Raw genomic sequence first — 12,466 nt, 5'->3', positions numbered from 1 at the left:
CTGTAGGGAGTTTTCATTCTTTAGATTGGTTTAGCTTGTGATTTTAATGAGTTCAAATATTTTCCCCACATACTTCATCTGAGCAATTTCAGATTAATATAAGCATATCATACTGCTGCACTAATTAGTGTGTATTTCGAGTGTCTGATTGACAAGGCATATCTCATTTGGTCATGAAGCAGTATTGTGGAAGCAATTGCTGATCTGTCATTTTTCTTTTGACAAAAAAAAAAAAAAATGGGAAACATTCCTAAAGCACCACTGCAGTCTATCCTGCCACATATTTTGCTGGGTTTTGCATTCAGATATGCCAACCTCTTTTATAAAAATTTAATGGGATTTATAATTTTCTTTTCTTGAATGATTTCTTCCTATTTTTTTCTGTTTCCTGTTATCTGACTGTAACTCTAAAATTCTCTTTCCTTAACAGCAACCATTAATAGCAACTATTCTTTGGAGGTTTTTTCAGTAAAATTTAGTTACAAGAAGCAATTAGTTAAAGTGGTCACCACTTTTTATTGATTTTCTCAGTAAAAGCTGAGTTTCTCCTTAATGGTAGTAAAGCCTGATATTTTTTACGTTGCTGTGGGATAGAGACTACCTATTCTCAGGGCTTATGATGGACTTCAGGCACATACTGTAAAGCTGGGGAATGAATTGAATGTGGATGATTTAAAGTGGCAGAAAGGAAGTCCAAATAGTTTTTTTATTTGTGTCAATGAGAAAATTCAAGATATGAAAAGTAGGAGACAGAAAAGAGAAAAAAATCATAGATGGGAGGCTATATAAGCAAAAAAAGTTGGAATGAATCAGAAAATAAGAAAGTGCAGGGAAATGGGGCAGTTAATGTCTGAAGGCCACAGAAGTGGGATAAAGAGAGGAAGTTAGAGGTAAGCAGAAGGGATGATCAAAACACCACCAAAAAAAGACATCGTCTGCACTCTATGTCTCAAAGTACTGAAACCTGAATTTCTTGTTACTGCTACAAATAAATATCTTCCAGTTTTAGTGAACTGTAACAACATGAATGGTTCTTTGAATTCTTGAGTGAAGGCACACTAAGAACTGTAAGTTAGAAGACGTAATGCTACCAACTGAAGGAAATGGAGATTTATGTTTTCCCTAGAGGACTCTAGCCAATACCTTAAAGTTGTTATAGATGTACTGCACTCAACAAATATCACTGGATTCACTGTAATGGTGAATTTTATGGTGAACTAAGTTAAATTTGATGCCCTATATCAAACAAGGCAGCCTGTGACACAAGTTTAATCCAAGAAGTGATATACTTCTACTATGCCTTGAACAAGTCAATGTCAAACTCAGCTTCCATATTTACATGTGTATTTTAGAAACTTGCAATGTTAACAGTGTTAGTGGCTTTATAATAATTGTTTTTCTGGATGTTACAGCTCTGAGTGACTGAGTGTTTTGGGGTATCATACTCCTGTGGCTGTCATAGCTGTGAAAGTATAAACATCTTGGGTGCGTTCTTAAGGCTTACTGAACAGCAGGATAATTGAAAGTATGAACATTCATTTTTAAGTAAAATTATTTAAAAGTCAGTGCTAGTGATGAGAAAGAACAGCTTGGGCCCATCTTGAGATTTTGAATGCTTGCCATGGAGTACTCTGCCTGTACAAGTGAATTTTTAACTCCAAGTAACTTAATGTTCATTGAAGAATGACCAGTTCTCTACTTGAATTTCAGGAGGCAGATCAAAGAGCAGTGCATTTTCTTAAAGTCTCATTGCTTTAATACTTTTTTGATGATTTTGAGGTTTTAACCATATGCATATTTTCTAGAGCTGGCAATTTGTCCATTTGTTTATAACTGAGTTCAGCTGTTTACTTCAACTAATTGTGCTGTTAAAGTTATATCAATGAACATTTTATGTCTATTTTTTTATTCCTTGCTTTCTTAATGTTATTGATTAATTTATGTTGTATATTAGACTGTAGTTTTAGAACTCTTCTGCACTTTGCAATGCACAGGATAGAGTACTTTTCTTTTGCAGGAAGATACCAATCGTTTATGTTATATTTAATATACCACTAATAACACTTTTATTGTCAAGTATAAAAATAGCTGGAAGGAGAATGAGGTAGAAGTGCTGTAACCAGAAAAGATAAATGGGTTGTGTTTTTTGTTAAGATACCTTTCCAGGTCAGAAAAACAGATGATTACTAGACACTACATTAATTCCCAATTAAAGTTATTTTTTTGTAACAAGAAATTAGGGTTTTCTAGATGTTGAGATTTACTCCACGATGGGTTTTTATGTCCTGGACATGGTCAAAAAATGAAAAACCATCAAGGTTTTCTTTAAAAAATACATTTATCCTTTTTTGTCTTTTTTTTTTTTTTTTTTTTTTTTTTTTTTTCCCTTAGGTGATATTATATAAGCTAATAAGCTTCACTTATCAGCTCATTTCTATTTTACTTACTGTAATGCAGTTTAATTTCTTCAGGGTATCTTCTTCAATAAAATGCTAAAACTTTAGTTTTAATAAGTAAAATTTTTCTAGCAGTTTTCTCAAAGTTTGGCAATTCCATTACAGCCCCTTCAGCATCAGGACTTCTACCTGATCTTATGAAAACATCTCACACAATCAGGTCACCTTTTCCTTTAAGAGGGTCTCACTGGCTGCTGCCCCCTTTTTGACAGCTCTGTAACCTTCAGGGGTGGGTGAAGCATGACCACAGCTGAGTGCCCAATGCTCCAAAAGAGCCAGTTCACACAGGATAAAAATTTAAACTACTTTTGATATATAGCACCACGTTTCATTCTTCTGTTCTGTCTCTTAGGCTGATGCTGCAGTAAGGAGTCATCCCATCAGGTTTTAGTTAGGCTCACTGGATTGTTGTCTGCTATTTGATATTTTTCCTCATCTGTTGTGCTCCCCACGACTGTGTGTGGAAGTATTGGTACATTCTCTCTGTATTCTTCATCTTCTGTTTTGCATTATGTCAGTCTGGATGTACGTGACAGAACATTTGCTTTTCCCTGGCAGCTGCTAAAATTTTCCTTGATGAGCCCAAGATCAAATGCTTGTATTTGTTCAGGAAGTGTAATCTTTAGTTTTCAAAAAGTGGGTTACTAATCAACTGCTGAATGGGAAAAAAATGCAAACCAAGGCATACCTATCTCCTTGCCAGACTCTTTCAGTCCTCTCATTCAGAGCTTCCTGAGTAGATTTCCAACGTGACTTCTTCTTGCTGAAGATGCATAATAGGATTTTTTAGTGCTCTGTGTATGCATGTTTGTTTACACAGCACTGTCAGCAGGATATGAAATGCTACTGTTGCAGTCTCTGCCTATCTTACATGCTTGGCATGTAACTGTAATGACAAAGAAAGACCATGTATGGTTTTGGGACTGTCTTCCTCTATTGGAAAAGAGAGAAAAAAGGTGAAATATCCTCCTGATTGCTATTGGTGAGGTTTCACAAGAGTGGTGAGGTTCACAGGATCACACAATGGTTGAGGTGGGTAGGGACCTCTGGAAGTCACCTGGTCCAAGGCCCCTGCCCAAGCAAGGCCATCCAGAACAGGCAGCCAAGGCCCTGTCAAAGCAGCTTTTGAGTATCTTCAAAGTGAGACATTCTGCCTTGGTTGTTCCTTCTTGTTTACTTCCTCCCCAGTCCTGGCTGCTTCCTAAACTGCTGAGCTAGGTAAACAAGCTTTTAGCCAGCTCAGTGAGTTGAACTGATCTGCTGGGGCTTAGATGAATGCCAGTGGTGAAACAAGGGAGACATCAAGACTGCCCACCCAAGAGGAAAGGAGAGGGAGCCATCACTTTCCACTGCAGCAAGATATTGGCTCAGCTTACCTACCTTGTAAAATATCATTTAAAGGGGATGAGGCAAAAATTAACTGTACAGAGAAGTTAATTTCTTGTAGAAATGTTTGTCTTCTTTAGTACCCTTAAAGCTGTTCACTGTGCAGTAACATGAGCTGGCACAAGTAGGAGATCAGGAATGGCATATGGAGGGAGAAGAGCAGAGCTGAAGCAGCCCTGACCTGCAGAAAGTTTAGCTGTTTTGGAACTGCACCCTTAGTAGTTACTTGCATTAAAATACCTTAGCAAGCTTTCAGTGCAGTGTAACATGTGGAAGTGAAAAGAAAAGCATTAACAACATACAATAAGCCAACCTTCCATGGACCACAGGCCAGCTGTTCGCTATCCTAAGTTTGCAATCTGTTTCTGGTTTGGTTGTTTTGCTGTTACTTTAGGCTCAGTTGGACAATGGTGGAATGTAAAAATCTTGAGTTTTCTCACTGCTGTGGCTGTCAGGAAAGGGAAGAAGCTTAAAAGGGAAAGGTATTGGAGAAGTTTGGAAAAGCTAAAAATGTCAGTTTACTGCCTTGTCACGCTTCAGCAGGAGATTCAGCCCACATGTATTATCAAGAAATCTAACAGATTTTTTCCCGTCAGGGAAAAACATGGGAAAGACAACAGAGGTAGGTTCTTCTCCTACTCAACAGCTAAAAATGGATGGGCATACACCTACTGGAGGAAAGTCAGTAACAGAGATAGAGGCAAAAATCAAGTGGAAGGAGACCCACCCCAAAGTAACTTGTGTTGCAGTTGAGATTGACAAAGATCTAGATTTTTCATTTTAACCCCTGACAGGCAGCATTTTAATTTTAATGGTTTTGTCCATTTTAATTTCCAGGACTGGTAAAACCTTTTAAAGTTATGAATTAAAACTAACACGCAATCAAAGCCCAGCTTTTGTAGGCACCTCCATTTTAGACAAAGACATTAGCAATATATACATTGAACTTTGTTGCCCACCCTGTGCTAGCTAGAGTTGTTCTGGGGCATTTTTCACACACTACTCAAAGTAATGCTATGTCTGTTTGTTGATTTCTGTTTAATCACTTGTCATTCAGTGAAGTTGCTTAACACTCTAATTATATAATTGGCATTTCAAATTACATTTCCTTAACCATTCTACAAGACAAAATAATGATTTGCAGATGTGGCATCTGAAGAACTGTGCTTTTGCCAAAATTCTGTTTGCCACCTAATTTTTCCACCTCTCTTGAAATAATATGCCACAGCTGGCATTATGCATACATCTAGCACAAATGAAATTTCATAGTTTTTGGTTTGCACAATCATCATACAACCCCTTGATCTACACAGTGCAAGCAGAAACTAAATTTGACATCCTACATCCCTTCATTTCAAGGATTCATTTCAAGAAACCAGAATCTCATAATAAATGCTCTGACAATAGACTTAAGGGGAAATGAGGTCAGGAGTCATAAGTAATCAGTAATTAGTAACAAGTAATTTTGTAAGCATGAGCACAAGAAAGTTGTGGAGCAATGTTGAGGAGCACTTTGATTAAACTCAGTTCCTAGAAATCTGTGCTTTCTTCCTTGGAGGTTTTTTTTAAATACTCCATTAAAAAGAGCTGAAGACTTATCCTGGCTTGATGACTAATGGTTTACTTGAGAAAATTACTTCACTTCCCTTTTTTACATTCTTGTCATTGATGCTCTGATGGAAAGTGTCAGACATCTCAAGGGGCAAAGGTGTTTATACTTTTTCCTGTTGCTCATTTAACATCAAATCCAAGTCCTTCTGTCTTCTTCCAAACACATTATCTGTACAGATTTTTTGTAGTCACACTGGGTTTCTAAGATCATTGAGTCAGAACAGCCACTGTTTGAGACAGGAAGGAGTCACCAACCAACCTTCCCTTCAAAGCATCAAATGAACAATGTCCTTACTTGATACAGGAGTTTCTGTATCCCCAGAAGCTCTGTAGGTACTCGTGTCCTCCATTTCATAGCCCTTACAGACTGCCTTTGTTCCAATGCTAATGCTTCATTCCAGCAAGATCCTTCACATATGCTAAATGTAAGACTGCTTCCAAGTAATTCACTCTCTCAAGGATCCAGGACTTGAGATAATAAACACTAGAATGGAGGTATCAAGCAAAACCAAAGCAGTGAACTCCTAAGTTAAACTTTAAATTTTATCAATATTTCTTCATATCCATTCTTTCTCTTTCCCATCATTAGAGAGACTGGGAGACCTAGTTTTCCCTAGATCCTTACGGCTGTACAAATAATTGATTTTACAGTCCAAAATCTTCTCTCTCATCCTTGATCCCTTCAAAAAAACCCCACCAGTTTAGATTGATCCAAAATAAAGAAAAAAATACTTCTAGCCAAAAAAAATAATTAATTTTGTATTTGGGCATTTGTAGTGAAACTAAGAAAATGGCTGAGATTTACAGAAGTGGTGGGAAAGATGATGAACTATTTTACCAATAAGCTCAGGGGTTCACACTCTCACGCAAGATGCAGAAGATGTAAGTTTTATTCCGTGCTTGTCCCCAAGGACCATGAACCCTCTTTAAGAACCCTTTTTATGCTACAGAGAAGCACAACTGGGCAGTCCCAGCCCAGGAACACAAAGTGATAACCACAGAGCAGTCCTGTTTTTTCCTGTTTTCACAAAGCAGCGAACAGTTTGCTCAATAGAGCTGCATGAGCAGAAAAGTTTGGTGGAGTTCTCATTTGATATTAACCCCTTTGATCTGAATCACGAACTCCTTTGATCTGAATCTTGAAAAGAAGAATTCTTATCCTCCTGGGAATTAAAGAGGCTTAAGCTATGATTTTTCACAATCCAGTACTGACCATCAAGTGAATCTTCCCCTTCAGTTTTCACCCCAAGTGGACAAAGCTAAAGAAACTACGACAGATAACGTCTAATTTCTAAAGGTATTTACAGTTTAAAGTGCAGAATATCTGTCCTGAGTTTGGGAGCAGATTTGGGCAAAGGAAAGCTGCTCTTTCCAATGTATAATTGTTTCCTGGAGGAATGTGCTTGCTTTGCTCTAGAGCCAGCCCCATCCCTGCCTCGGGTAGGTATCCAGCTGGTGGCGGCATTGTTCAAACCTCCAGTCATGTGCTCCTCCTGGGTGGAAATTGCCACATGGACCCAGGGCTGACACTGCCAGGTCAGGCTGCAAAGGCAATTTAAGGCAGTAGGACATGTTCAGATGGAATCACTGTGCTCCTCCCCAGCAGAACCTGGAAAGTCTTCGTCTTCTTCCCTTGTGTATTTCTTCTAAGCATAACCTGCAGACAAAACAAGATCTATCTTTCATCAGCATTCAGCTCTTCAGCTGTCTGTAGAAGAGAAACATTTGTTTCAGGATATTTAAAACTTGGTTGCATGGCATGGATTCGTAAAGGACATTTTGGCAGCTGCTGTTGCTGAATCTCTTGTATTGGCTGTAGATAAGGTAAGACAATGCCAAAGCCTCAAGTCTCTTACGCTGATAGCAGTGGAGCTCTGAGCAGTCAGTCCCTGTACCCACCATGCCTCAGCCACTTAGATAAAAATAACACCTTTTGCTGATACTCGTTACCAGGTTTATCCCAGTAATGGAAAGATTTTTAGATGGTTTGTGAGGTCATAGAACGCCTGTTTAGACATTTCTTCAAAACATTGGGCTGTTCAGCAAGTCACTGTTATTTCACACTCCCTCCTAAATATTTCCTACTTCAATATTGTTTTGAATAATTGTGGTAGATTTTCTAGCACAGCATGCTGTATGAAATTACGAATTGAGGAGATTTTTATGTTGTCATGTTTGATTCAATACTCCATTGTCATTTATGTCAAGTGGCATAATAATACAGTATCAGTCATTTAGTGGTGAGCTGGGCATACATGAGCCTTTGTGCCTGTGAGTGGGGCTTCCCAGGGTGCCTCAGTTCATCAGTGCAGATAATATTGCAGAACCTGGGGCTTGATTTTGGAATGCTACAAAACAGGATCATTCTTTCAAATTAAGTAAAAAGTAAAGGCTCAGTGTATAGAACTTTTTTTTTTTTTTTTTTGGTCATCATGTGTCTGTCCATCCCTGTGAGGAAAATACTAGGAGGGGAAAGGGGGTAAAGGAATGTTTACCATAATTTTATAAGCAGCAAAAGAATTAAACAAGAAGATGTGGGTTTGAGAGGGAGTTAAGGAAATTAAAAGGAAGCATCGAACATTGGCTTGATACAGAAGTGCTTAAAATCCCATTTGCCCTTACAGAATGAAAATACTAGCAAGGAAGTCTGACATGCTGGCAAAGACACAATTTAGGCATGTCAAACTACTTTAAGATAATCTGAAAGTTTCTTGGCCCACATTTAAATAAACTGGATCTTGAGTTTTTTGGAACTCTCCTGATAAGTAACACTTAAAGTCCTTCTGATCAAATACCCTTTCTCAGGCAATTACTTGTTCTTAATTTAGAGACCAGTTCAAAAGATTGCTTGTTACCTTCATTTAACAAAGGTTCAAGTGCTGCAGTTTTCTGATCCTTTTAAAAAAGGCAAACAAGGAGAGTTTACACAATAAAAGTTCTTTTTTTATTCTCAAATTAATTATTTTGAAATATCTCACAGATTACATCAGTTTCTTCTTTGCATTCATGTTGCAAGATGGCGAGTATTGTATATTGTTAGTGATGCATTAAATTAGTTGTTTACATTATAAAATCTAAACATATTAGAATCTTTTGTGTTTGTCTTCAAAGATTCCTATTCTAATAAAGCCTTCTGAAACAAGTAAGGTTGTCTTTTTTGTTTAGTTTATGCATCAGTGGAGAACCTAAAGATTTGTAGCCTCTAGCCATCCCTGTCTGTGTTTAGTAGAGTGTAAGGAAATTGTGTTTTGGACAATATATATTATTTTTTAATATAAAAGGGAAAGTTATACTTTTAAATAAATTATTTTACATTTAGAAAAGGTAACACCTGAGACAAATGTAAATGGAAAGAGTCAAAGTTCGTACTCTTCTCTCAAAGAATTTGTTTTGGTGCAACTTTTAATCAGAATAAAAGAAGTATGTATAAAGTCCTGAAAAATAAAGATGTTGGCTGAATCCTTCCTATTTTTGATGGCTTTGTTTACTCTTTGGGTCAAAGTGTTTCTGAGTGTTAAGTGATAAAAGACCAACATTCAGCAAAGAATAGTATTTGGGATTTTAAAGAAACCTTGCTGTTTGGACTCTCAGTTTTGCTCTATAACAAATGTTTTAACAGAATTGAAGTATGAGAAAGAACATCAAAAGCTGGTAGCTTTAAGATAGCCAGAGCTGCTTGGTGAAAGTAACTTTAACTTTGGAGGGAAGTTCATGACTGAAGTTTTAGAAGTAAAGCAGCTTCTCAAAGAGTCAGTTGAGCATTGTGGCAGAGGATGTCCACACTTACTCCTCAACAGAATCCTTTTCAGTGCAATATGTCTTAGTTCTTCATCTAGAGAAATGACTGCTCTAAGATATATATACACATATATATACACACTTTGACTTTTTAGGTCATGCTGGTCATACTGCATCTGCCTTATGAAACTGTGTTTTAATATGTTTAGACATACATCTTCCTATCCTAACAGTGTTGGCAAGTCATGAGTAAACAGCAAGATTTTATTTACCTGTCAAAGCCCCAGATAACTTGCATTAAAGCAATGGCCAAATAAAATGTCACAGTTATACTTTATATCATCTGGAAGGAAAAGTAGCAAGCTAAGCGTTAACTTCAGAAGCAGATTATTTTCTGTGTACAAGATATGCCTTTTAGAATAACATGCCAAGAGCGCCTCATATCTCAACAGCCTCCAGAACATACAGCAATATAACAAGCACTGGGTTAGAGTAAAACTTGGGAAATGTGACAAAATAAGCAGTGGAGTGAAGAGAACTGTACTGAAACCAGTTGAAAAAACAGGAAGGACTTGATAAAATTGTGGAAAATCTTAAGGAACATCTAGTTTCTGATCATGACAGTGAGAAAAGAGATAAGGAGTAAACTGCTAATTTTCAATAAGCTTTCAACTCTAGACAAAAAAAGCAAAGTCATTAAAAGGTACTCTGGTACCTTTGATTAAATAAAAAGTAGCTTTTTAAGTAATGTGTAAAATTTAAATTAAAGAGAATATATTATTTGCCTGAAAGATTTTTTTTTTTTATGAAAGAAAGCATGAGAAGGTATGAAACAGTCTGATGTAACAGCCTGCCAGAAGTTGTTTCAAAGGTTATCATCACTTGCTGAGTTACTTAGGCAAGATGTGTTCCCTCAGCAGCCTAAGGAGAGTGCTATGTGTAACAATGTAGTAGCACTCATCTGAAGAGTTTTAATAAAGTTAGTGGTTAATTATGAGGCTTTAAAAATAATACAGACTGTGATCCAAAATCTAAAGTACAAATCAAGGCTTTGTGAGAAAAATTAAAGGCTACATTTCAAATATACCCTCTAATTCTGAACTTGTGATTTTAGATACTTTATGCTGCAGTATTCATAAAAAAGAGCACACACAACACTAGTTTTAAAACATTAGTTCATTAAGAAATTCTGGCCAAATATCCTGATCCTGTAAACATTTCCATACTCATGTAGGTCTACATATGAGGTGTTGCATTAGATTGCCACGTTATTGGTCTGTACAAGGTACAGAGTCAAAAATGCAAGTTCAACTGGTGTGAGTGGAGGTAGATCTGAGGTGAAATACTAAATGCATCTACATGGTATGGGTTTAGATCTCATCTTTGTTTTGGCTGGGCTCTTTTCTAAGTGCTTGAGACTAAACCACCACATGTCTGAACACAGTCACGTTAAGAACTGATGTTCCTGTAGTTATTTTTTTAAAGCCCAGGGTGCGTGAAAGCTGAAGTTTCCAGCTGTCTCATGACTTTTATAGTAGAATGAGTAATTTGTATTTTGAACTCCCTTTCGCTGTTTTTGTTTTGTTTTACAAAACATTGTAGCTGGCACTTGCGTGCCCATTGCCTCCAGCTGGACAAAAGTGACTGAAGGGGAAAATTTTGTTCATAGTTGTAGAAAAAGAGGTAGTGAGAAGCATAGAAAAGTAAAGGCTCATTGTTGAAATCACAGGAATTCATGCCTCTTGTCCTGAGAACAGATATGTGGCTGAGTTGTATCTTGAAGAGCAGTGTCTTGTTTTGAGCAATTCCTCTTACTTCCCTCCTGGACCTCCCTCCTAAAACTTTGTTCCAGATCACAAATCATTCACAATTGAAAGAGCAGCATCCCAGAGTATCAAAGACTGAGATTTGACTGATGGTTTGATCATGAATGCAGTTTTTAGGGAGATGGTCTTTATCAGATGGAACAAGATTCTAGGTTGTATGTAATAAACTTCTGCATTTGCATTCATGTTCTCCATTTCAAGTAGAAATTAGAAGGTGAACAAGCCAAGTCGCTAGCTAAAAGTGGTGTAACCAATGCTTTGGTTTCTGTTATATTAAGAGGTCAGAATCTTTTCAGGTTGTGAATTGGACAGTGTAAGTAACTGGTGTAGTGCATTGGCTCTGGAAACTTGCAAAAGACAGTGTTTCAGAGTGTGCATCTGAAGCTTCCATTTCACTTCTCGTCTGGCAGAAGACAGATAAATCTCAGTATCACTCTTACTCCTCTCTGTTTTGGGGAAAAAGTTGTGCACCTTTCTTCTAATCTCATCTTCCTCTATGTTTTACAAGACCTTGGTTTTGTCTTTGATATTCTTAAGGCATCTCCCACCAAATTTCTCTCACTACCTACCCTCTCAATACCTACGTATTGCAGGTCCACTGTCAGGTTATCCACACCTTGTCTCATGTGCAGAATAACTTAAGCTTCTTTAGTCTTGAAATGCAGGGAAGATTTTACATCCTTGCCTTATTTTTTTTCCAGAAAACATCTGATCTTCCCATATACCTTTTAAACTTTGGAGCTTAGAGCTAAGTGTGATCAAGTTCTAGTATATCAATGCTAACTCTACTGGTAATAACACTTCTCTGTTTCTTGATATTATTCTGACCATGTGCCTAAGCATTTGCTGTTGTAGCCTTTGCCTCACTTTTGATATCAATTTTTTAATGTTGTCTTTTTCTGGAATAAATGATCTGCATCTGAATGAGATGCAACTTGCATCATTGTGGATTACCCATTGAAAGTTCCATTTTACAATGGAACATGTCAATGTTAGGGGTTTACTCCCTTTTTATCAATTCTTACTCTTTGCTTGGGAGAAAGCAGAGAATAAAGCAAGAATGCCTTATCTATGTTGAAAGTAGGTCTTTATAAATGAAAATTTAGAGTCAATTTCCCCTAAATTTGATTATTTCATGAATTCCATTCCTTAAGTACTGAAAGTAAAGTTCAAAATGTTAACATGGTATATGATTAGGATGCTTTTGATGAATGTGGTTTGTATGAGGCTGGGCTCCCATTCAGAATCAATCAATCAGTGCCTAGTAAGTTTTCTAAGTAAATGTCATTAAAGGTTGCATTTACAGAGAATGCATTTGTGTTCTCTAAATAATCATCTGGCATACTCTTTGCATAATATCCTTATGTAGTGTCAAAAATTACAGAAAAAAGGAATCTTAAAAAATGCAAATTTTCCTACAAATGTGCAGGAAGCAGCATCCATCTGAGT

The 12,466-nt window shown here is 37.0% G+C and overlaps 1 protein-coding gene across 2 annotated transcripts in view; it reads left to right on the top strand.

The window, feature by feature from the left end:
• Positions 1–12,466, top strand: part of STAU2 (staufen double-stranded RNA binding protein 2) — a 167,106-nt gene that overhangs the window by 108,691 nt on the left and 45,949 nt on the right. The gene's annotated exons all lie outside the window — the stretch shown is intronic.

This window comes from Zosterops lateralis (assembly GCF_965231275.1).
Source record: "Zosterops lateralis genome assembly, chromosome: 1".
NCBI lineage: Eukaryota > Metazoa > Chordata > Aves > Passeriformes > Zosteropidae > Zosterops > Zosterops lateralis.
The sequence above is the reverse complement of the archived record's forward strand: the minus strand, read 5'-3'. Positions and strand labels throughout refer to the sequence as shown.